Below are 26,330 nucleotides of genomic sequence, written 5' to 3'. Positions count from 1 at the left end.
GGTAAAGTTTTAATAAACATGTTGACATCCTTTTTCATTTTGTGTAGCAGCAAGGAAACCCTTTTGAAATGACAGCCTGTGCGAATACACAACTTTGTGGCCAAACAATATGTGGATAACAATGTAAAGACACGTCTACTAGATGTCCTGGAACGTGGATCGAAACTATGCGCAGAACTGAAGCAGGAGAGATTTGTATTTTAGGAGAATAGGCTGTTTGGCATACTCATTAAAGCTAAACTTCCAAGCTTTAATTGCAAAAGTAAGAGTTTCGTCCAACCAGCCACTACAAAACAGGTTATAAAAACACAACTTTTGCAAGCACTTACAGAGAGGGATGCAGCAAAAGAAAGGGGTGAATTTAACAAAGACGTTCTGTCGCGTGATCTATTCTCAACAAACGCATTATTTGATGGAGATGCTGCAGCCAAACCAGTGAAACACAAACTTGTACAAGAGCCGGAAAAAACCTTTCTCCTGAAGAATTTCAATTCGAAAAGGTGAACTCATTGAAAACTGCTGTGGTTGTGGACTAAATGTGGCAATTGCAAATGGTCAAGATTTCATCCATGCAAAATGTCCGAATGGTCGTTCAGACTGTTCTACAGATATCAAAGTCAGTGTGCACCTTGCAAGAACTGCACATTGTCTTTGACAGTTATCATGAACTATCTGTCAAAGAATGTGAGAGAATCAGATGAATGTCTACAAGTGAAACAATTGACCTTGCCTGCATCAAACATTTGACAACTAAACATGAGCAACTTGATAAATTCTGGTCATCAACATCGAACAAGATGAACCTAGACATGCTAACTCACCCAAACATTGCTGATGTTATGTTATGTTAAATTAGTTTTATACAGCGCACAGCTACCCAACAAGGGTTTCACAGCGCTAAACCTGACAGAGGACAAAAGAATAAAAGAAATCGGAAATACAGTTCAAAGTGAATTATTGGTTAAATAACCAAGTTTTAAAAAGTTTACGAAAAATCATGTATGAAGTTTCATTACGAAGTGCAATGGGAAGAGAATTCCATTTAGATGGACCAAGACAGGCAAACGAACGAACTCCCATTCTTTTGAGTTTAATTCTGGGCACCAAGAATTTTCCCTGAGTGGCCAAACGAAGTAAGCGAGGGGGCTGGTAAGGAGGAACTAGAGTTTGCAAATATTTAGGAGCAGAGCCAGCTTTGATTTTATGCATATAACTCATGGCCTTAAACTTAACATGGTTTTCAACCTTAAGCCAATGAAGACAGCGCAAAGCCCTGTAAGTGGAAGAAGTTTTAGAGAGCTGGCAGAGCCGCCTGGCAGCAGAGTTTTGTACCGCCTGTAATTTCCGTGTAGCAAAAACTGGTTCTGTTGAGAATCTACTTAATTTAAACAGCACTGAATGCATTTGATAACTGTTCCCTTGTTCCTTTAACAACAATTATATAGACACACACATATAAATCAATTTAAAGGACACAACATGATTTTCTTTTCACTATATTTGAATCAAGACTTATATATTGCTACTACACAGGACTAACCAACAATAACTGAAATGTAACATAAAACACTTAGTGACTAATAGTGCTTAGTGACATGACCTTCAAACATAAATTGACATAAGAAACATATATATATACATAATGACACACTTATACTTTAAACACACATGGTCCAAAATCGGATAGCATATAACACCACAGTAAATGTTATTCAGTGATTCAAATGGTGGAATTGCATGAACCAATTAGACAGGTAACATCGACGTTTCGACCCTAAGAAGGAGTGCAGCTTTGTGCGCATCTAAAGCGGGTCTTCATCAGGACAAAAAGAAACACGTATGGCTGCCTGAGGACTAGGAAAGAAATGAATTATCCTAGGGTCGCATACGAAGATGTCAGCCAACCTCTCAGTCAGATCAAAGTGTTCTTAAAATTTGTTTGTTCCCAGCAAATAAGGGGTGCCGTCATAACGATCAACCAGATTAGGCGAACACTAAATGAACGTCCGATGGATACAAGGGCGGGGCAAATACTAGCAGTAATTTCCGTGTAACATCCTTATTTGATCCCAAATAAAGGATGTTTCCGTAGTCCATTCTAGATGTCACAAGCGCCTGGACTACGGTTTTCTGAGTGGAAACCGGAAGCATCCAAATAATTATTTTCAACCATTTTAAAACGGTGAAACAGGTGGCTGTCACCTTTACTGCCTGCTGCTTCATAGATAATTTGTCGTCAATGAGGACTCCCAAATTGCGGACATAGTCAGTGGGCTGAGGAAGATTTTTTATTTTTACCCAAAATAAGGACCTCAGTTTTTTCGCCGTTTAGCTTAAGAAGATTAGCTTGCATCCAAGATGCAATGTTCCTCAGACCAGTCTGAAGAACTGACGGTCCAAGCGTCTTTTCCGTAGATGATTTGGGTATCATAAGCATAAGAGAAAAGGCACAACCCCACCTCCTCTGCTATTGTCGCCAAAGGTTTAACATACAGATTAAATAGAAGAGGACCTAGGATAGAGCCTTGGGGTACCCCATAGAAAGAAGAGTGAATTTTAGAAGTGGCTCTGGATGAAAAAACTTGAAAAGTCCGTTTAGCTAAAAAAGATGAAAGCCAGTGAACACTAAATGTCCAATTATTGTAAGTTGAATGATTGTCAATGAGATGTTGGTGCCTGCAGGGATATATTCAAAAGGTATGGGCCATATTGTTCATTGGATGAAGCTGACCTTCGTGTTGTGCCACATGTTGAGAGGGCTGTTGGAAATGGTCCCAATTGAGTCATTATACTGTCAAATGACACAGATGTTATTATTGTGCTACTTAGATTTGTTGCAATGTTCATAAGTCAAGGATTCTCAGAGTGATGGATATGTTACAGCACGGGCGAGAAAAGACGCTTAGTACCGCTGCATATTCTGTGCAAGACACTTGACCCAGAGATGCCCAGTATTCTCATCGAGGCTCATAGTCTTAGGGGTGATGATACTATGAACAAAATAAGAACAACTCTTAGAGCTTTAACTGCCAAACCTGTGAAGTTTCTAAAAAGATTTGCTAAGACATTAGAAGAATGTGACTTTAAAGACGTAGAAAAATAGCTTGTACATTTGTGGAAAACGTTTTCTGACTGTAACGCATTTGACGATCTTCGGTACAGTGAGTTCAAGAGATCATACCCACTAAGTGATCTTCCACCGACGTCGTATTGTGTGAGTGGACACATTAAAAGAGCGTTCTACTTGATCAGAAGATGCATAAATGTTTTGGATCATGCATATGTAGAGAAAGATCCATATGAATTTGGTTGGGGTGCTAAAATCTACAAAATATCTAAAGCCTCTACCCACAGAACTTACACGTACGTGTACTTGAAAAACCTGTACTACAGGATTGTTTTTATATTCAGATCATCAACATTGTTTGGTGTATCAATAAAAGGATTAAAAAACATTATTATTTGTTTAATTTCTATATATGTCTCCTCTTCCTCTATTATAGCCGCCATTTTTTAAAACGGCGGAGGAGTTATTTTTTGTCTCTATAAGAGTACTTGACCCCCAAAACCTATGTTTTGACACCAAAATGAAGTATATAGGTATCACGGGTCCTGAAATATTACATCATCATCATCGATGCAACACATCTGCCATTTTTTTAAATCTCGTCCAGAAAAATTCGGCCCGGATCAGCATTGTCTACCTAAGCTAAATTACTTCTCTAATGATCCAAAATCACAAATCGAAAATGAAAATCTCTGGACAACAATTTTTGTACAGAGGTATATCAGGGGCCAGGATGAGAAGCCTCTGGGAGGGAAGGGTGGTGGCAATGAGGGTGGGTGGCACCAGGTCCTGAGCACACAGGAGCAGGAGGTAGATATGAGAGGGTGGGGGTAGGAAGAACACAAGAAGCACACAGTCAAATGAGGGAAAGTAAGGAAGATGCCAGGTGGAGAACAGGGGGCAGGAGTGAGTAATAAGTGTGAGAAATGAACAGCAATGGTGAGGGGCGAGTGGGAGGGGAGGATGAGGAGCATGAAGAGGAATGGAAGATAAAGACAGACGTAGTAGGGGCCACAGCTGTAAAGGAGTACTGAAGGGGAGGTGGAAAGAAACAACCACATAGCAGTGGACTGTGGGGTGTACTCCCCTAATAGGGGTGAAGAGACGCCATGAGGAGGTGTGGCCAAGACCCAAACGGTTCCTTGGAAGTTCAAAAAAGCTTCACATTGGAACAAAGTACTGTGATTTAATGAAAGAAAACAGAAATGTAATGAAATGTAATGAGCAAGAAAATTATCTTTTGTATGATGTGCCCTGTACGTAGGTGTTCAGGGGGCATCCAAATAATCCCGCGCACCCCACCTCTTAGATTCTGATAAATGATCACATTGTACACATTTTGGGGGGACAGGTCTTCCAATAGCATATTGACTACTTTTGAGTGTGGTTTCAAACTGGATGAATGTAATGTCTGAAATGAAAAATATATTTGTAGCTGTGAAGTAACATAAACCCCTTCAGCCAGTTATGATTTCACCTTAAACACTGCTTAGTACAGGTATAAAAAAAACAGCATGCAAGCTAAAAAGTCAGACATCTCTGAAGATGTCAGACTTAATATGGAGCCAACTCGTGTACAGATTTAATACTGTGAAAAATGTAAAAGCAAAGATTAACACAATTTTTCGTCAGCTATTAAAGTCCCTCGTGCATATGTGTAAGAATATATCTTTCTCATTTTGGAGGGGCACAATAAAATTATTTGGCTTGCGGGCAGGAGCAGCATGAAAACGTTTGAAGACCATTGGCCAATAGCATCAGGTGAGAGCAGTACTTTGCTGGGTTGACCAAAGCTATGATTGGCAAAGTTTCAAGCGAATGGCTGACAGAGGCGGATCCAAAAAAGAAAATGGTTGAAGGGGGTTAAAAAAGTTTATTCTAAGCAAAGATCCAAAGATGTACAGGATACCAAGGGTAACCCATTAAAGGGGTATATAAACGGACACCCAGCTCTTGCTAGACAATGTTAATATTTAATCATATTGATAGTCAGGCCCTTGGAACGTGGTTCGGATTCTGACTCAAGACCTTCTGTCTCATGTTCATGGCTCTGCATAAACTGATGGCCCACTACACTGATGGCGAATGAATGAATGACAACAAATTGAAAATTCATTTTTAAAACGTCTACTGTGTGCCCCTTTATCTGCCTCTACTGAACTGATCCATAGGGAGGTGGGCATTAAATATATTTCAGACTTGGTTCCAATACGCCCTCTCCTATTATGGAAATCTATATGGTCAAAAGAGGAGACATTGTTTACGCAATCTATAATACGGGACTGCCTTAATTTGGAAAACTGTTTAAAAATACCCTGGCTTAATTATAATATCCATTGGTTTAAGTTTTTATTCAACTGTGATATCCGATTGGACCCAGAGTGAACAGTTTCTGTTGCTAGAACTGAGATCAAAACAGTTATGCTGGCTAACAAAATAGAGGCTAGATCCCATGCTATCAAGACTCAACCAACTATTGTTTTTTATCTGCAAATGGATGTTAAACAGGGTTTTCAAAGTTACTTGTCAGTTGTGACTAGAGCATCACACCGTTTCGTGTTGACACGTTTAAGACTGGGTACTATACATCATCTCGTCAACTTCCCAGTCACGAAACAGAGTTCTACCCACCCATGCCCATGTGACGGAGTCTCCCACCAAAGCTGTTGCCACATGCTACTTTTTTGTACTTTTTATACTCATCTTAGAATATTTTATCTAAAACCTTTCTTTTTATATTATAACACCAGATCTATTAAAAATGCCTTGGAGTTGCTTTTTAGACTGGATGATCCACAATTTAGCCACATTTCTTATGAAAGCTATTAGTACTAGGAAATCTTTGATCATTGATAATGGAATGTATGCTCCTTTTCGGTATATTATGCATTTGCACTTTGAATCAGGACTGTTCATGTCCAAGTAAAATGTTAGGGGCTCTTTGTGGCTTATGCATTTGCACTTGACTCATCATGTTTATGAACTTTGATACTTTTATATTTTCAATCCCACTGTTTTTATATTCCATTTTGTTTTAATCAGATTGTTTTATGAATGTATTGCTTATATGGTTGATCTATTTGACCGAATAAAAGCTTTTCAAATTGAAAATTGAATGAATGACTGTTTTTTGTATAGCGCACAGCTACTCATCGAGTGTCCCTGAGCTAAGGCAAGAGACCGGACCGGGAGCAAGACTTACAGATTGAATAGAAACGTTTTTAGGGATTTTTGGAAATAAGCCACATCTGTAAGGGCTCTAAGTTGAAGAGGGAGCGGAGTCCAAATCATGGCAACCAGTACCATGAAGTAGGCTCCTCCCCGTCGCTTTCTTCTAAAGGGGACAGCTATCATCCGTGCATTCCTCGGGCGCAGGGCAGTATTTAAGAATCCTCTCATTGACGTGTTTGGGCCCTGTATTGTGGAAGGCACGGTGTGCGGTTGTTAAGGCCTTAAACATCACTCCTACCGACGGGCAAGCAGTGCAGTCGTTCCCAGAAGTGGGAGACAGAGGAACGTTTAAACAGTTTAAACAGATGGCAGATCGCCGTGTTCTGTACCACCTGCAGACGGCATAAAAGATAGTCTGCGATTCAAAGATAGAGGAAGTTTCCATAGTCCAATCTTGTTCGGATTACACAGTAAGCAATTAAATCTGAGCCAATCCACCATTGCTTCCATACAAGATGTACAAATTTGCTTCGCTGTGGCTGCCTCGCCCTCAAAAGAGAGCAGTAGCTGCGTATCATTCACATACAAAACAATTCTAATGCCGAATGACTACCAAGAATACCAGACGAGCCATATGAATGTAAAAAGGGCTCAGTGCTAAGCCCTGAGGCACTCCGCATTTTAATGTTTTTCCCTCTGAGTAGAAGGGCTTCATCCATCTGAGGGACCTGCACTGGCTCCTCGTCAACAAGAGGATCACCTTCAAGCTCCTCGCCCACGCTCACAAAGCACTCCACGACGCCGGAACGCATACCTCAACAAGCGACTCACCTTCTACACCCCCAACCACCAGCTCCGCTCCGCTGACCTCACCCTCGCCACTGTCCCGTGCATCCACCAACAACCACCGGTGGCAGATCCTTCTCCCACCTCGCCAAGACTTGGAACACCCTCCCCACCCACCTGCGTCAGACCTAGGACCTGCTGTCATTCAGGAGACTCCTTAAGACCTGGCTGTTCGAGCAGTAGCTGCTCCCCCCCCCCCCCCCTGCGGCTTGATTTATTGATTGATCCACACCACTTGCTATATATGCTCTAGAAAAGAGCCAACCCATCTCAGAGCTGCTCTATACACCCCAATAGTCTCCAGCCTCTGGAGCAGGATTTCATGTGAAACTGTATCAAAAGCCACTGATAGTTCCAGAGGAAGTAGGCAGAGTTACCACCAAGATCTAGACTAGACTTGATGGATTCCGTGATTTCCAGAAATGCTGTATCAGTGCTAAGCCGTTCCCGGAAACCATATTGGGATGGGTGCAGAAAGTTACAGTTGGCTAAAAACTCAGAGAGTTGGGTAGACACAATCTTTTCAAGGATCTTTGAGATAGCTGGTAGCAGAGAGACTGGTCCAAAGTTTGCAAGGACCTTAGGGTCAGCATTAGATTTTTTTAAAAGGGGAATTACATTAACCCTTTTCCAGGATTCTGGCACTATCTAAAACTGTAGAGAGGCCGTGAATAACTCTAAATACACAGGGCCAGTCGACTCAGCTATTTGTTTCAAAATATGAGGCGAGTAGGGATCTAAGGGAGAGCCGGACCTACACCTCATAAGGTGGTCTTTCAGCTCTTTTTCATTGTACTGCAGTCTTAATATGCTTTCTGTACAGTTCAGCTTTATATGAGATGCTTGTACTGGCATGTAAATAACTACAATTGTATATTCAACAATATGTAATTTGATATGAATTGGTCTAAGAATTTAGAAACCAATATGCATGGGTTTCCACTTTTATGCCACACTTTAAGTCTCAATGTGAGGCAAGTGCACGTGTCACCATAAGATGTGTTGTGGGACAACATATTGGTACTGTACTTATTATTACAAGCAAGATATTTTCTGTCTTTTCAGTCCTGATGAAGTCATAGGGTGGGACGCCCACTGCGACAAAACGTGTGTTGGCTAAAAGAGAATGGTCAAAAGGTGAAAATGAAACAACTAAAGAAAATCTAATGCTTAAATGATTGGATATTTGAATTTCTTGTGTGTGCTTCAGGCTGTGATAATATTTATTCAATCTTTTGATTAAACTGGGGATGTTGGGTGAATCTTCCCACCTTTAAGAGCACCTCAGCATGTGACTTGATCTGATTAGATATTGTGTCACAGTCCAGGGAGCGCCAACGTCCTATCAGTCAACCATTTTTTAGGTTGACTCTTTAGGGAAAACAAACATTATGAGGCGATGCGCCTTAACACAAACCTCAGACTGGGGAAGTTGACATTGGCATCAGGTGGTGGGTATGTGGGAACAATCCATCTCCAGAAACATCATGTCAAAAATTCAATTAATTGTGTCCAATCTTCAGACATTGAGGGAGAGTTGGCTTATCCCCTTGATTTATAGCTCTATTGGGGGCCTTGGTGCTGCTGGCAGATTCAAGGGACTTGCCTAGACTCGAGGGAGTAGACCATTGTTTTTAGCAGCAGCACCTTGAGCGAGCCCCCAGAGATTGGGGCTTGCCATTTCTGATAGCTAGATCATGATTATAGTTTTAGAGTATAACCACTAATTTAAAACATTTTTACTGTTCCTTCATTTTAAGTCATTTCGCGATGATGTCTTTGTTGCCATCTGGTGCCTTGCCGAGGCCATTTGAGGCGGTGTCCTTAGGCAGATGTGCACAATGTCGTTAAAGGCGGCAGGCTTAGTTTACAGCAGAACTCGAGACATAAACACATAATTAGTTTACTCTGCAGGAATGCACACAATAGTCCTACGCGTCTTTCACAAATTAAACTTCAATTTCTATCACACTTCACGTCACAAATGGTTTTAGGGAGAAGTCAGCCACAAAGTGATGCACCCAAAATACACAGCGCTTGTAGCAGGGGCCCCACCAGATACCTAGACATCCTCCCAGATGAGAATCAGAAGGGATGGGAAGTTGAAAGGAGTCTGGTGGAGGCACATCACTCCGCTTTGTGACCACAGTGTGGGATGTGTGCAGTAGGTCTGTCCTGTACCGCCGCCATGACACAGTCGCTGAGGTATGGGCCTGTAGGCCGCTGCGTTTATAAACCAGATCCCTGGCCACTCATGATGCCAGATTAAACGTTGGTTGCTTACACAAATGAGTGCCGCTTTCACCTTGATGAATGTTCAGGCATGCATGTAATCAAATCCAGTAGGGAAGTGGAAGCCATGGAATCCAAACCCTGTAGGAATGGTCTCTCTTTAAAGCTAGACACGGTGCACACTGGGGAGTGGTCTGGCAACATGAACCGGGGCCCTGCGGGTGTGGTATCCATGGTGCTAACTGCTTTCAAAGCAATACACTGAGAGGAAAACATCTAGCTAGGAGCCAGCCCAACAAGGCTCAGGGCAGGAGTACACCTTACAATGGGAACACCCACGTCTGCTGGGCCTGCTGCTCATTAACGAAGAACTCACTGCACACAGGCAGGAAATGTGTCATGCACGTCACATGGAGACCTGGTACGGCATTCCTGTCCAGAGGCAGTACGAGGGTCATCAGTCTCAGTGCCAACAAGCATTGGCAAATTCAAACAGCCTTGCTTTTATTATCCAGCAGGATAGCTATTGGCAATGCTTGTTTGCTTTGGCGTACTACATGCATAAAGAAAACATACAAAGATAGTTGCCTATTTGCATAGGCACACATGCGCAGACGCAGGCAGCCCTCCTGGGATTTTTTTTGACATAATGTATAACATAAAAAATTCAAATATTCTCCGAGCACACAAAAAGTTTAGACGTCGTGGTATGAACAGTTCTTTATTCCAATATTCAGTTCCGCCTTTATACTTGGACTTTCCACTTGCCAACACGTGTTTTATTTATACACTGTACGCGTAACAGCAGACTTCCTCTGGTACAGATATGTGTGTATAATGCTTCATCCTATAGTGTGTGTGAGCAAGGTCTGTACAATGCATACATTCCAATGACTTTGCTCACACGCACTATAAGATGAAGCGTTATACACGCATATCTAGCCCTGAGGAAGTCTGCTTCTATGCCTATAATACAGGGGCGGCTCCTCCACTAGGGCGGAGGAGCGTCGCCCCACTGCTTTCTCGCAGTGCAAGAAGCAGAAACATAAAATGGTAAAACTGCGAGAAAGCAGAAGGGTTTGGTTGGGGGCAGGAGAGTACACGGCTCAGCTCTAGGGCAGGGTAGGAGTGGTGTGACCACTGCTGAGGGCGCAGACTGTTTGGTCGGCCCCAGAGTCATGTGCACTCTGCCTTTTCTCCATGTAGGCTGCATGAAGCGTACATGGAGAAAATGGCCTCCCCATAGGCGCTTGGCTGGTCAGTGTCCTGACCAATCACAATGCTGCCATTGCAGCGTTGTGATTGGCTAAGGGGAGAGGAGGGCGGTTGCCTGCTTCCTGTTCCTGCCAGAGGCAAGAGAGCAGGAGAAGCGCAGAGACGACACGGGACAGGGCCGACTCAGCGAAGGTAAGATAACTTTTTTTTAAATTTAAATTAAAGTCCCACCCTGCGTGACCCCCCCCCCCCACCCACGAGTCATGCCGGCTGTGACTGCTACAGTGTACAGACTAAACATGTGTTGGCAAGTGGAAAGTCCAAGCGTAAGGGCAGAACTGAATTTTGGAATTAAGACTGGTTGATACCACGACCTCGAAGCCTAAACTTTTGGCATGTTCGGAGAATATTATAATTTGGTTTGGACTCCCCCCGTTAGAGGAAGATTAGGTGGCTCCTCCTCCTTCGCAGCACCAAATGAGATATAAACTCTTATTGTACGAACTGAATTGTACATCTCCTTCTCTGTACATCTCTGATTAATATGTGTGCACCCACATTCCCAGCCACCATTCACGCATTGCAACATAAAAAATTCAAAGTTGGCCAACTGTTTGTTTGCATGAACAAGGCACACACCCAGCTAAGGGTCATTTATAGAAGTAAATAAATATACCATTTCAAGATGGCTGCCCGCTGCTGATGACTTTTGCCAATATTTGCTCCACAATTATGTAAGCATTACCGAAATCAATGTTAGCGAGTATGAGACGGTCTGCGAAGAGAGGGAATGTGGTAGGAAGCAGGAAAAGAGAAACTAGTAAGATGGGTAGGGACTAAAAGTGGGACAAGAGGAGATAGGAGAGCAGTAGATGAGCATGGGAGGTGGGAAGCAGGGAGAGACAGAAGTGAAATAAAATAGTCCATCATTTACTACAATAGAAGCCCTATATGCGGGTTAGTAAGGCACAGAAAAACAGCATTTGGAATGGCATTCAGTGGCCCATGGGCTGATGTAAGGCGTGGTTGACAACGTCTCAAGCCAACAGCCGACAGAGGCCAAACTAACTAAGCCAATACAATACGAAAATAGACCATTTCACTAAGCACCAATATTTCAAGACAGTTTCTCAGATTTGAGCATAATGTACTATTGTGCCTTTACAATTAAAAACCCACGGCCAGAGATCATGGTCTCAACAGTAAACATTGCATTTGAATGAAAGTCTTACTTCTATTGTTGTAGTAGGCTGCCTAGCAACCTTTCAGCCTTAGACCTCAACAGATCTCCATTCCCTCCAAGGGCACACCAAAAGATCAGCACCAGGAGCACTTAAAGCAGACCCCAAGGCGGGGTCAACCAAGCGCCTTTCTGAAAGGAAGAGCGTAGCACTACTTTAAAATAATGGTAAAGCACAAGTGGGAGGGACCCCCAGGCAGGAAGAATTATGTTGGTGGTGCCTCTGCCTTTCTGGCTTAACACAACCAACCACACGTACATGTGGCAAATAATACCGGGTCTGCTGTTTTGCCTCTGGTGGCCCGCTAGAGTCACTTGGAGTGCTCTTGTGGAACCTCTTGGCATCAACATGTTCTGATGCCATTACTGGTAGTTTCTGGTGTTTCCCACAGTCCCTTAGCACTGTTGCATCTTCCTTCTGAGCAGCAGTGAACTGTTCAAGTTTTGGCCTGCCCTCCTGTCTGGCTCTTGGTCTTCCTGAAGCAACAGCCATGGTCCTCAAGGCAGAATGGTCTCCCTGCCAGCCCTCCCCAAGCGTGCAATGGTCAACAGACCCTTGTCTCCAATCACCTCAGGAAGATGGCTGGAGACAAAGGTCTGCCTGCCCTTCTTTGCTGCAGATGGAAACATCCAACAAGTGCTTGGCAAAGACAGATATGGTTAATTACTTTCTGTAAATTGTACCCCGTGCACCTCGTCTGCGAGGAGGCAGATCATCTCAGAGAATGGGTCTCTCGTTTCAGGGTGAGCTTTGAGATGCCCGCTGACCAGTAGAGTAGTTAAAACATGAATCCCATTTAGGCTAGCTAAGGGAAATATGCCCACTTTTAACAATGAATAAACGCATATTGTATAAAACTAATCCTGGACTTAGGTAGGGAAAGACACATCAAAGTTTTTCCTACTTTGTTCCAAACAGAAATTACACTTTAGTCAAATTTGACTCAAAGTGTAAAAACAGTTTAAATACTTGAAATTTTTCAATGCAGACAAAAAGAAAGGCAATATATATTTTTGAATTCTAAATTGAAATATAAATCTAAGCAGCTATAATCAGTTTAGTCTGGGTCCCATCTGCCACACTGACACCTGTGTGCGTATGGGGGTCTGAGTGGGACAACAATCCTGTACATGTGTGCACAACCATGTGTACATCTGTTCCATGCATAATCTGTGCAGAGCCATGTACCCAAGCTGTGCAGCTGTGGATCTTTTTTTAAAAGGTGGGCACTGGAGGTTACAGCTAAATTCTATATTTGACAGCTCCTTATCAGGGGTGAAACTCTATTAGGGCAACTCAATCACAGCAGAGATCCAAAAACCCAGTTCCAGAAGCAAAAACCTGGGAATTGCCAGAGGTCAGAATCAGCTTCCCTGCAGGTGCTTTAAATAGCAGCTCCATGTGTTAGTGTGATTTCCAAATGGAAATCCTGTCGCGGGAGTTGTATATTTAATTTGCTGATGCCTCACTCCAAGGGAAATGGAATTTACTGGGTGAGGTACCTCACCTGCATCCGGGTCACTTGTAATCTGCCAGAGTTTGATTGTGGAGGAAACCCTACACGTCTACCAGTAATCCCTCCGACTAAAGGTTTAGCAAATTCATTGCACAAAGAAACTGAACTTGCAGTCAAGAAGTGTCCTTTTCGTAGTGTCACCCCCACACTTTTTTCTCCAATGCTGATTGTTTTAACTCTGAAAGTGCACCCAGCCCTACTAATCAGGCCCCAGTGCCAGTGTTCTCTCTCTAAAACATGATGCATGTGGATTGGTAACCTAACTGGCAAAGACTTTAACTTCCTTCTAAGACCCCTGTAAGCTGTACCAGTGGTGCCCAGGGCATTGGGGGTTAAAGGGGTCACCAGGGCCTGCAGCACTGTGTGTGCCAACCTGGCTGACCCAAGTAAAAAGATGACAGCAGTCCTGCAATTGCAGAATGCATGAGTAGTGCAAACTGCACACACTCGACTTTGCCCTCACCATGAGTGGCCCAATAAGCCCAGGAGCCAGGGTGCATTATATTGAAGTTGTGGGCATATAAGTGCAAGCTTAAATGTCCCTATAGTAGTCTCTTTTCATGAGAGGGTTCTATAAGGGCTAAAGGGGCCATATGATAACCTGGGCTTGTACCTGGTCACCCTCAACTTGCCAGCTCCATTATGGTTCCACTGAAAAGTGTCATGTTTGGCACCAAACAACTTGTCTCATCAAACCCAACCTTTTTCCAAAGTTGGATTTGATGTGGCATGCATCCAGGTGGCTAACTTAGCAGTTGCTCACTTGGTTGCCCAAGCCATTCCTGTGCCCTAGCTGACAGCCTGCAGCTGCTACCACCAAGACAGGAATCTGTCCCCCTGCCAGGGGATGTGAACACTCCCAGGAGTCAGATACAAAAGGTGAGCTTCAAATCTCTCACGGCCTCTGATATGCAAGTAGGCACCCTCCCAGAGGAGGAAAAGCCAACCCTCCTGCCCCAGGCACATTTACAAGCCGGGCAGGTGTGAAAATTAGGTAGTCATGAGGCGTACAACCCCAGAAGGCTAGCCACACCCCTAGGGTAGGCTACCTGGCCTGTGTACAGGCAATGAAGGTCCTGACATTTTGAAAAGTGTCAGAATTGAGGCTTCTGGGTGGGTAAGGTGCCACACTCCCAAGGAAGTGGTCAACTCAGGCGCGGATTAGCCACCAGGGCAAGTAACCCTTTGGCTACTAGCACCCACACCCTTAACGCCCCTAAATCTTGTATTTAAGGGGCTCCCCTGGCACCAGAACCTACGATCTGATCGACATGCAACAAAGGGCAAAGCAGAGACCCGAGTTTGTGACTTCAGGACCAGCACAAAGCAATGGCTGCACAAACTGCACCTGTGGCAACCACCCTGCAACTGCATGCCTACGACTCATCCTTGACCAGAGATCAGTTCCAAAAGAAAGAGGAACCCCTCCACAAGCCACAGGCGAATCCAGAACTCCCTTGGACAACAGGTCCTGCTCCCTACAGGCAAGAACTGCTCCCGAAACCAAAGAATCACTGGTCCTCAAGCCCGACTAGGGAATCGTCTCTACGTAAATGGTTTAGTGCATTCTGGTAAATTTAGTACTGACCTTCAGCAAATTTCAGGCAGCTACCATTTTCCCTTAGACTCAAGGATGTCAAAGTGACCGAAAGGCTGAGCTTGCTGCTTCCAAGGCTGGTTGGTGGCCAGTTCAGCTACCACCACCTTTGTTTGCATTGTGCTTCGAGAAAACCCGCAACATTTTCAACCCGATGCCTCCTTGGCCCCGTTGTCAAGAGATTGCATCACCTTCCTCATCAGCACCATCTAAGTGATTAAATCAGCAACCACAGATCCCGCTCTTCGGCACCCGGGACAGCCAGGGCTACTCTGAACCTAGGCATAACGACCCAGGTAAAAATCAAATGATTGTCCGAGCCTGGTCCTGGGACCCACCTCACCTCTACACACAGTGGTTTCCACTGACTTCGACCTGCAAGTGACCAGTTTTCATTCGTGTTTTTCCTCATTGACCACAAATTTAAAGTTTTGCAGGAGTGAACTGTATTGAGTTATGTTTCCTTCAAAATTCCCTAACTCCGGTTACAGTCATCTGATTGTGTTCCTTTTGGTGTCTAAACTCATATATAAATCTGCTAAAACTAGGGTCATATGTTTTTTTGAGTTGTATCAATTACTTATCGTCTATGTTGATACTCTAAAATGCCTAACACATGTTCCTCTAGTAAAGCCTGGCTGTTCTGTGCCACACGACCAGGACTGAGCTAGGGATTTTTCAGCGTGAATACAAAGGACCTACTTGGGGTAACATGAGAGTATTGCATAGAAAAGCCTAACCAGCCTCACTGCATAATATTCTACTTTCCTACAATAAAGTGGCAGGAAATGTTGGAAATTCCACCATTAGTTATTCTCTGCCATCACACGCCTTATCTCAAACATTTCATATTCTGTATAGAATCTCTACCTCACTGATTTTGCGGGTATGTCCACCGCAGGATGGGCCACTAGGGTCATCTGTATTTCCTGGAGGGGCTGCTTTTAGCATTGCAGGATTCACATAGTACACCTATGATTGTGATTGGCTAACAGAATTTGTGTTGTCACTTGCATCCATTTTTTCTACAATTATTCTTCCCATCCCCCATAGTGATGATGTACTTACAATAAGCTTTGAACTCATTTTAGGTTGAAGCCTACCTAACAGTGCAGTTGTCTGGTTTGCTAAAGACATCTCCGAGACATTCAGAAACTTCCCTGGGAATGCATTCCGCCCATGGCTTACCATTGGTCAGGTGGTTGGCAACTCACATTTTTTTGCTCTCTATTTGCTGGGTTTATTTGTTTTTGGTTGTCCAGCTTGAGTTAGTCCGTACAATGGAGCAAAGCTTTTTCACTACTTCTCCTTGTATTCTCCTACAAGTGCTCATTTCTGTAAACAGGATTGTAAATCATGTTCTTATCTTGCCACATTTGTTGTACGTTCAAAAACAGAGCTCAACTGTCGGACTCTGTCTTCTTGTGAGCTTGGAGTTTACTTTTCTTTCTCTGACTTCAATGTAAAAGGCTTTATGTGACAATCTCCCTGTGAAACTAAACACATTTTTTTCTAGCACAGAACAACATTTAAATGTCTGTTAAATAACTGTGCAGATATTTCTGAATATATCAGAATTTGGATAGCACAAATGAAGCACATTTGTGTTCATTGCGAAGTGTGGTGGAAACAAAATCAAAACAAATCAATACACCAGGTGATACAATTTCCACACATTATTGTTTGTGCGCTGTATAGTTTTGTTAGTAAAACTGTATTATGTCAGTGCAAATGTAATGGTCATTTCAATTGAAAATGTGTTGTCTGTAATGGCAGTGTGCTACCACACCATGCATACTCCACTCTATGCCACTCCGCTGTAATCTGCATCACTCCATGTCAGTGCACTCTTCAATGCACCACTTTACTCTAGGCCACTCCACTCTACTCCATTCTGCAACACTGCACTCTACACCACTCCACGCCTCTATACTGTACTCCGCACTTCTCTACTCCATGCCAATGCACTCTATGCCACTCCGCTGTAATCTGCATCAGTCCATGCCACTGCTCTCTTCAATGCACCACTTTACTCTAGGCCACTCCACTCTACTCCATTCTGCAATACTGCACTCTACACCACTCCACGCCTCTATACTGTACTCCGCACTTCTCTACTCTATGCCAATGCACTCTATGCCTCTCTACTGTACACTGCACTTTTTGCCACTCCACTCTAATCTGCAACACCGCAATCTATGCCACTGCTATATACACCAATACACTCTACGCCAATGCACTATACTTTGTACCACTTGACTCTACAGTGTAACACTCCATTCATGGCCATTGCATTCTATGCCACTGCATTCGACCCTGCTCTGCACCAACCTATTTTATGTCACTGCACTCTATGCCACTCTACTCTAAATCACTGCACACTACACCATTGCACTCTATGCCAAAGCACTGTAAACTACTAAACTCTACACCACTGCACTCAATGTCACTCCAATCTACAATATTGCAATCTGTGACATTGAAATCTATACCACTCTATTCTACTTTGCACCACTCTGTGCCAATACAGTACGCAGCTACTCTCTATGCCGCTCTACTCTACGACACTCTATTGTATACCAATGCACTCTATGCCACTGAACTCTATGTGACTCTTCTCTACACCCCTGGACTCTACTCAGTGCCACCTTTATGTGACTGCACTCTACTCACCAGAACTCCACTCCACTGTACTTTATGCCACTCTATTCTGCTATTCTGCACCACTCTACATCACAGCACTCTACTCTGCATCACTCTACTCTACGAGACTCTACACCACTCCATGCCACCCTGCAACATTCTATGACATTCCACCCCACTCTACGCCACACCACTCTACGCAACACCACTCCATGCCACCCCATGCCACTCTCCTCTACACCACTAACTTTTACCCATGCAGATGTACAACATGGCTAAAAGACAATGGAAAAGCCAATAGCTCTTGCATAGGCAAAACCTATTGGTTTTGCCAATGCTAGTTGACTCAGATGTCTGGTTGTAGTAGAGAGTCCTGCAGGAATCCCAGAGATTTATCCTGGTAAACATGTATGGGATGATGCCATGGCTGAACCATGAGCGGTTGAAACAGGGGTAGTGCAAGTAGAGGACGGGCACCCCGTTCCAGAGACTATTGCCTTTCTCATGGACAGCTCAACCAAACCACTCGCTGTTTGGAAAGCACTTAAAAACCTCTGTTATAATATAAGGCAACTGCTATTAGATGACAAGGTCTCAGCTACCGAATGACCCTAGGAAGTGGGACCAGCTGCATCCTCCTGTGAACGTCACACTGCCCTGGCACACGGTGTATAGACGACGGTGTGTAAATGATCTCTATCATACCCAGGTCCGTTCACCTCATCCAACAGCGTTCCTGTAACTTTCTTTGTGACCGCAATAAATAATAACTGCACAGTATTTAATGATGTCAGAAAGGGAAGATCTTTCTTTATGGGGCTTTATTTTAGGTATCGGTGCTCAACTGCCCTGCCGAAGGCCCTAGTGTTATAAATTTAGGACAGACAACGCCTGCAGTTTCAGCTGGATGTCGTCAGAGTAGTGGTTGCTCTATGGCTTCTTGTGGATCACATCTACTAAAGGCTCCTGGAACAGATGGACACGCAGTGCAACAGAAAGGAACCCTGAGGAACACCAGAGGGAAATGAAAGAGTACAGATCTAGAATATTTAATCTTGCCCATTTAGTAAGCACCCTTTGGGGTTAAAACCACATCAAAGCTGGGGACCATGCCTGAAGGTAATGAAAATCCTAATGAGTTTGCTGTTGCCAACTCTGCCGAATGCAATTGCAAGATCCAACAGTAACAGAAGAATGTCATAGCCGTTGGCAAAAAACTTTAGGATAACCTCTATGGTGGAGTACAGCTGTTTTGAAGCAGTCAAGTTGGAAAGGCCAACCTCATAACTGACCAATATACTATTTTCAGATACTCATGTTTGTAGTTGAAACATGGAGGATAATGATTGGAAACATTTCTGAAGACGGTATGGTAACAGTGCTTAATTTGAGCCAGTGGTTTTTGGTGCTCAGCACCGGCACTTATTTGTCAACACCAGAGCTTTTGACAGTCTCCCACAAGGTGTTGCTGTCTCGCAAATATAGAGACTTCCTCAATATACATTACAAATGACTATTACATGCCGCCCAAGCCATTCTTTTAGCTTTGGGGACCTGAAAAAGTCTGAATCTTTGCAGGAGTGGGATGGTTAGTAGTTGTGTTGTTACTATCATTGGCAGCACTGGCAGGGGCAATGCGTGCTGCAAGCTGCAGTGGCCTCCTGACGAGAGCCCTGACACGTATTTTCTTTTAAAATTAAGCACTGCGTGGTAAGGTGGTTTTCTTGCGAGATATCTTACTTGGCTTGTTTTAAGATTGTTCAGAAAAGTTGTTTTGTCGAAGGGTACAGATACCAGCATTACACTTAGGGCCTGATTTAGATCTTGGCAGATGGGTTACTCCATCACAACGGTGATAGATAGCCCGTCTGTGGAAATATAAATCCCATTATATCCTATGGGATTTATATTTTGGCGTACGGGCTATCTGTCACCGTTGTGACGGAGTCAGCCCTTCCACGAAAGTCTAAATCAGGCCCTTAGTTTAGGTTTGATTGGGGGGAACAAAGCACATTTTAACTCACCAGGTTATGAATGAGGATTTTTGGGATTTATGGGAAATATTATTCTCAGGTGTATTTGGAGAAAAGGGTTGTGAAAAGCCTTATTGTTGATGAGGGCAAAGTGGGTAGGCTGTGTTTTGGAGAGTGTCTGGCCCTTTGATTTCTTTACTTATCTTATCTTTAGGCTTTGGGTTGAGAATACAATGCATTTGTCAGAGAACTGAGGGTGGTGTTCGTGGGTATGGTGTGGGCTGGTTCTATATGATTTTGTGGATTTTTTATGGGGACTTTAGCCATGGTGAGACACATTTTCAAGTCTCAGACTTCGCCTTCTTGAAAGGTGCCTCATATTTTTGATAGTGCCACAAAGTTCTCTGGGGTTAAAAAGCAGAGGCATGCTGGGGTAAGAGTAGGCTTTTACTCTACAGTTTAGTAACTAGGAGTTATGCATTTTTAGTTTTACTGAACTAGTGGGGGTAGAGAGTTCAACCAAAATGAGGTTAAGTTTCAAGCATTCACATCTGAACATTTATGTACCCCTATGCTCACTATGCACAGGGACACAAAGCGCATATCACTGAAAAAATCCAAAGAGGCAGGCACAAGCAATCAGACATGCAGACAACGGAGCAACCAGCGGACTGAGGAACAGTTAGCAGACAAGTCACAAAGTACAGAATCCAACAGTACATGTAACTACATAGATCAGTGCACAACTTTTTAGATTGTGGGAATAACAATTGATTTCAGGCACTGAGCTTAGATACCTGTTGGTTTAAAGCCGAGAAACTCATGTATCTACACTGTTCCAAAGGTGCGTAAGGAGACAACATTTCCAGCTAGCAGATCAATCCTATCATTAGTCTTATTCATATAACATCTCTTAGAATATGTAGACAGCTTTTTGCAGCCTTTTGTCAGAAACCTTCCCTTTATTTACAGCATAGTACAGAAATCAAACAAATCTGAAGCGGTTACTTGGGACTCCATCTATGATGTTTGTTACCCTAGATGTCGTTAGTTTGTACACAAGAACCGAAAAGGAGTATGGTTCAAAAGCGTTGGAGTATCTTTGTACTGACTTACAGAACTTACCACTATGAACACAACCACATGTTGGTATAAATGATGGATAGCATACTATCCAATATTTGTTGTTCTATACAAGGATGAATGGATGGTACAAGCAACTGTGGGGCACTGCCATGAGCTACAGGTTTGTCCCCTTTAATGCCAACCCTTTTAGGGTTGGTTTGAGAGAAGGCAGGTCTGGTACCCTGTGCTATGACTTTGACAAGGTATTTTGGAGACTATGTGTTACTGACGGTGCCATCTTGATAGGTTAGTTTGATGAATCAAAGAGGTACTGGTATTATTTCAACAGCAAACAATTCAATGTTACTTTTACAATGTGTTAGCTATAAGGATCACAGAGGCCTGGGTGTGGAATTTTACTTAGCAAAGGAGATGAATGAGAGAAAATTCTTGAGAAAGAAGACGGCCAGTGAAAGCATGCCAATGGTGATCCCGCTAGATCTTTAATGAGGATCCTGCCAGGCGGGCAGAGGGTGATAATTTGGAGGAACTGCAGGCAGCATTTATTTTTAGGAGAATGCTAACTCGTTTAAGGCTAGTCCTTGGGCCAGAGGTTACGATGAGGATGTGTTGAGTTACATTAAAGAGAAAATAGAAAGAGTGGATAGGAAAGATGTTTGTAAAAACCAGGAATAAAACAGTGATTGACGTGCACTGGCTTTTATCGCAAGAAATAGCGGCAAGAGTAATGTCATCTAGAAGGTCATGAGACACAACTGGGACATCTAGAAGATCATTTGAAAGTACTGATACCGCTGGATTCGGCGCATACCAAGGAGGGGGAATTACACCAACCTCAACGATGGTGCACCGGAGGGGCACAACCATCAAGCATGAGATCAGCCCAAGCTACCTGCCGTGGCTTAGACCACATGATTGGTGGTTACCCCAAAATCAACATGGGTTTTTTACTTGTAACATGCATGTCAATATGGAATTAATAAAAAAGAGTGAGTTTCAGTGCAACATTAAGATCACATGCAAAATTTTTCAGCTGCAGTATTAAACTTGTAGTGCGTGTCATATTATGTACATGTGAGTTAATAGCTGCTGTCAGTACAAGAAGGGAATTAAAAAGGCACACAAAGGTGTACATAAGAGCAATCAAGAATGAAGAAATTAAACAACCTTTGGCTTTAACTTTTCTGAAGTGCTCTAAAGAAAAATTAGAGGTTTAAGTTTCACGAGATAGAACATGTGAGGCTGCATCACAAGTGTAAGATGGAACCTGTTATTTTGTAGAATAGGTTATTGATCCTTCGGTAAGGCATGACTGGTAGCGATAACGTGTTTGCTCATAAGTGTTAATATGAAATGTCGATTGTCTGGGACGCAGAATAAGAATGAAATAAAACAGCATAATTTGACATGAAGTTTGGTAGCATTAAGTTGCTGTCTATGGCAGCATCGACATGATGGCCCTTGTAACTTTGCATCAAGTTTTGGCATGGGATATGGCCATGTTATTTGTCATTGCAGGCGTGTGAGACAATGGGCACAGATCCAGAAAGGGGCCTTTAGTCTATAGGACTGGTTATCCCTGCGGAGGTCAGACACTTGGGCCAGCGATTACTCGGTCCATGTTCATGCCAGGGGGGACAATGACATTTGTGTGTTTCTGTATGATCAAGTATAGCTCATTACTTTAGTAAGACCTATATTTGCAATTTGGGAGCAGTGGGTTGGTGTTTGTAAGGGCTCACAGGTTATGGCATTGTATCCAAAGTATATATGAAGTATGAAAACCATTCTTGTTCATAGAGGCCCCTACGAGTGCTTGACCATTAGTGAACAAGTTACTTACCTTTGGTAACGTATAATCTGGTAGAGACACAGTCTAGCCGCAGATTCCTTAATGTTTGAATTCTCCAGAGGCGTCAGACTGGATCCAGAAATGTTTCAGCAATACTCCTGTACGCCAGGGGATGGCATCGTACAGCTCCGTGATGACATTGACTCCGGTTGTGACGTCAGTGGAGTCATATAAGTCTCCTCCAGCGCGCGGACGTCAACTTCTTAAGTCAAACCTTCCGCGCCAGAACGCGGAGCAACTATAAAAACAGGCTGTGGAAATAGTGTCCCAAAAAGATTTTAAAAACATTGAGACTAAAATTAGAAAGTATCAATAAATGGTGTGATATACCAGACAAAGACTTTAAGGAAAAGACCTTAAATGAAAACACCACAGGCACAGAAAACAAGCATTTGCAATGCAATAGGTCTCGCATTACTGAAAGTTTAAGCTATTGGCATTGCATTATTATTAGCAACTATAAACCAACTAAGACGGCCACATTAAATGACTGACACGGTAATGTCTGGCACCTCATTGGTTTTTTAAGAAAGCCCTCACACACCAACATGGTTGGTGTCATGCTTCATCATCGGGTCCCAGCTGAGTAGCCGAATGCTACTCAGCTGTGCTGCAACACCTGTTTACAGTGGAGCAGGTTTGAGGTGTAGGTGAATGTGATGAAGTGAAAGTGGATGTAAAAATACCTCCGGATTCTACCCGATAGTTTATTCTTGGTGATCCTGGGTATGTTTAAAAACGAGAGAGTGGATAAGGGATACTATGTGTAGCCAATTACTATCCACTGTAGACAGGTTTGATCTGTCAGTCAGGAAGGCGGACAGCAGCTTCAGTGCACATCCAGAGCTACCCATTTGTAGCAGCCTATTGATCAACTTATTGGGGGCGATGGTATCAAAGGCTTCCGACAAATCCAATAGGATCAGCATCGTGGATTGTCCAGCATCGACAAGAATGTGTATGTTATTGATTGCATTTAGTAAGGCCGTTTGAGCTCCATGGCATGATCTAAATCCATACTGGAAAGGACCAAGAGGATGATGTTCCTCCAAGTAAGTACGTATTTGGGAGTTAAGATGTTTCTCCATCTAAGCTGGTACAGGGAGTAGGGAGATTGGTCGACAGTTTTTGATGTCTGTGGAGTCAAGATTGTCTTTTGTTGGTGGCTTGGACGCCGAGGGAAGATGGCGGATCTCCGTTAGCTCCGCTCGGACGCGGTGCTATGTAGCTGTGTGGAAGGCTTCCCAGCGAGCTACGGGCACTGTCTCCAGAAGAACTTACCAGCGGAACATGGCGTGATTCTGAATTGCTCCTCGTTGGCTGTTTTTACCACTCCTATCCCTCGGAGACGTGGCGGTTTGAGTTCCTGAGGTAATGCCCGACGGCGGCCATTTTGTATCGAGGCGCCGGCATTCTATTCCTGAAACACCGCGCACGTATTTCCTGGATCCAGTCATGCCTTGATGCTTTACTGCTTCCTTTCTCTTCGAGAGGGAGTCTGCTCCATCTTCAACAGTCGCCAGTAGCCCCTGGCCATGCTTGTTCTATATCGTTTCTCTCCCCGGAGAAGGTCTCATAACTCTGTCTTTTCTTCAGAGGAGCCGTGATTAACCCCTATGTTCCGGTATCTTCAGAGCCACAGGCTGGATGCATTGCAGCTTTGTGTATCTTTCTCTTTTTGTTCTAAGGTGATGCTGTAGTGGCTTTATGAATATCTTTGTCAAACCGTACAGCGTATGAGAGAATTCCGTGTACTTTTTCCCGCCAAAAAAGCATCCCGTCAAATTGCCAAGATGTCTAATGACTCCCATCCTCCAAATAAACCGTCTTCTTCTGGCGCCAAGCCTAAAAGGCTGAAGAATGATCCGCCCTCGCCTATTCTTTCATCGCAAAGCCCAGTTTTGGATAACATACTAGAGGAAGTGCGTGGTCTTCAACCCTTTATGGCCGCCACAAACGAAAAATTGCAACAAATTGAGGACCGATGGATTGTCATGGAAGGTAGGGGGACTGAGTTAGAACAACGCGTCAGTGACGTTCAAGATGTTACCACAAAAATTCCGTTATTGGAACAAGAGATTCATAAATTGAAGCTACATACTGAGGACTTGGAGAACCGTAATCGAAGGAACAACCTCCGTCTTTTTGGCTTGCCAGAGAATATTGAGGGTCCTGATATGTTGCTTTTCCTTCGAAAATTCCTTCATGACCTCTTGGGCCTTCAGTCATCTACACCTTTGAATATACAAAGAGCTCACCGCTTAGGTCGCCTTCAACCGAATTCCACCAAACCTCGTGGTATTATTATGCTGTTTTTGGAGTTCACAGAACTCATGACTGTTCTTAAAGCAGCTAAACTCAAACGTAACCTATCGTGGTCTGGACACAATATTTTTATCTCACAAGATGTCTCCAATGCGACCAATGCTCGTCGCAAAGAATTTCTTGCATTGCGTCCACAAATGAGGCTCTTGAACGTCCAGTATGGTATACTTCATCCCTCCATCTGCAAGATCACCCACGACGGCCAGACGAGATCCTTTGATGACCCGGGAAAACTGAAACTGTTTCTCAATAACATCTCCTCTCGGAACATGGACACAAATCATTGAACGCTTCTTTTTTGCTACTTCAGTGTAGTGCTCTTAACAGCTATTAACAGCTTTTTTCTGGTTACCTTAGATTCCTCTCATGCATAGCTTTCCTTATGTTTTAGTGCTTATTGCTTACTGTACGTTTGTTAATCACGTTTCTCCCTCTTTGTTGCTGCTTATTCCTGTTCAAATTCTTTCTTCCCCTTCTCATATCTCGCTCCCGCTATATGATTTCCTACGTTATGTCCTGCTTCCAATTGTACCCATGTGAATTATACCGCTGTCTTCTCTCCGGTCTCATCACGCTCCAACTTTACTTTTCTATCGATGTCCTTCAGGTCTGGACTCTTTTCCTTGACCTGTTTTCCGTCTTTGCTTTCCTATGCTTTTTTCCTCTGCTCACCTTCTTTCCCTTCCCTGCTCCTTCGCGCTCTTTCTTATTTCAGTCTTCCTCTGGTCGGTGCGTCTCTCTCTTCTTCTTTCGAGTTTTTCCATGTTTCCTCTTTGCTCTTTTCCCTTCATTTCTTCATGATTATGGTGCTTTTGGACTTCTTCTTATTTATTACATTGTCAAAGGCTTGTTGATTCTTCTTATTAAGGTGGTTTTATGTTTTGTTGTTCCCCTGTGTAACCCTTATGCGCATTTTGTCTTCCAGTGTCGTTGTGTCTCCGAAGTATTTCCACACCATGTGTATCACATTCCCCTGACCCTCGCGTATGTGTAATTTTGTTATGTGGAACGTTCGTGGTCTTGGAAACCCGGTTAAAAGACAAAAGGTAATTTCTCATTTATCTAAGCTTAATTCCCAAATTTCCTTTCTTCAAGAAACTCACTGCAATGACGTCGAGTCACTGAAATTAAAAAGGCAATGGGTAGGCCAAGTTGTTTTTTCCCCTGCTGTTGACAAGAAGGGGGGGGTTGCCATATTGTTTCACAAAACTTTATCTGTGCAGATTGTTTCCTCTCAAAATGATGACGCAGGTCGATGGGTAATGGCCAAGGTTGTTGTACACAATAAAACGTTAATCTTGCTAAACATTTATGGCCCTGTGAAACCTGATCCCAAATTTTGGAATGATATCAAAATTCTCCTCTCCACAGCTGACTGTCCCAATATTATTGTAGCAGGCGATTTTAATCAATGGTTGGATCCTTTCTCGGATCGCTTATCTAAGTACAAATTTCAACCGGATAAGACCCATAAATCCTTTCAATCGGCCATTGCCTCTCGTCCAATGTATGATGTCTGGAGAACCTGTAATCCTGATTTGTTGGAATATACGTTCTTTTCTAACG

General features: G+C 43.3%; 1 protein-coding gene across 1 annotated transcript in view; it reads right to left on the bottom strand.

Moving 5' to 3' along the window:
* The window catches only part of KIF6 (kinesin family member 6), a 1,720,339-nt gene that overhangs the window by 379,854 nt on the left and 1,314,155 nt on the right, over nucleotides 1-26,330 (bottom strand). The window lies entirely within an intron of this gene.

Source organism: Triturus cristatus, chromosome 6, assembly GCF_964204655.1.
Source record: "Triturus cristatus chromosome 6, aTriCri1.1, whole genome shotgun sequence".
In the NCBI taxonomy this organism is placed as follows: domain Eukaryota; kingdom Metazoa; phylum Chordata; class Amphibia; order Caudata; family Salamandridae; genus Triturus; species Triturus cristatus.
Note: the sequence above shows the minus strand (reverse complement) of the source record. Positions and strands in the feature narration are given on the sequence as shown.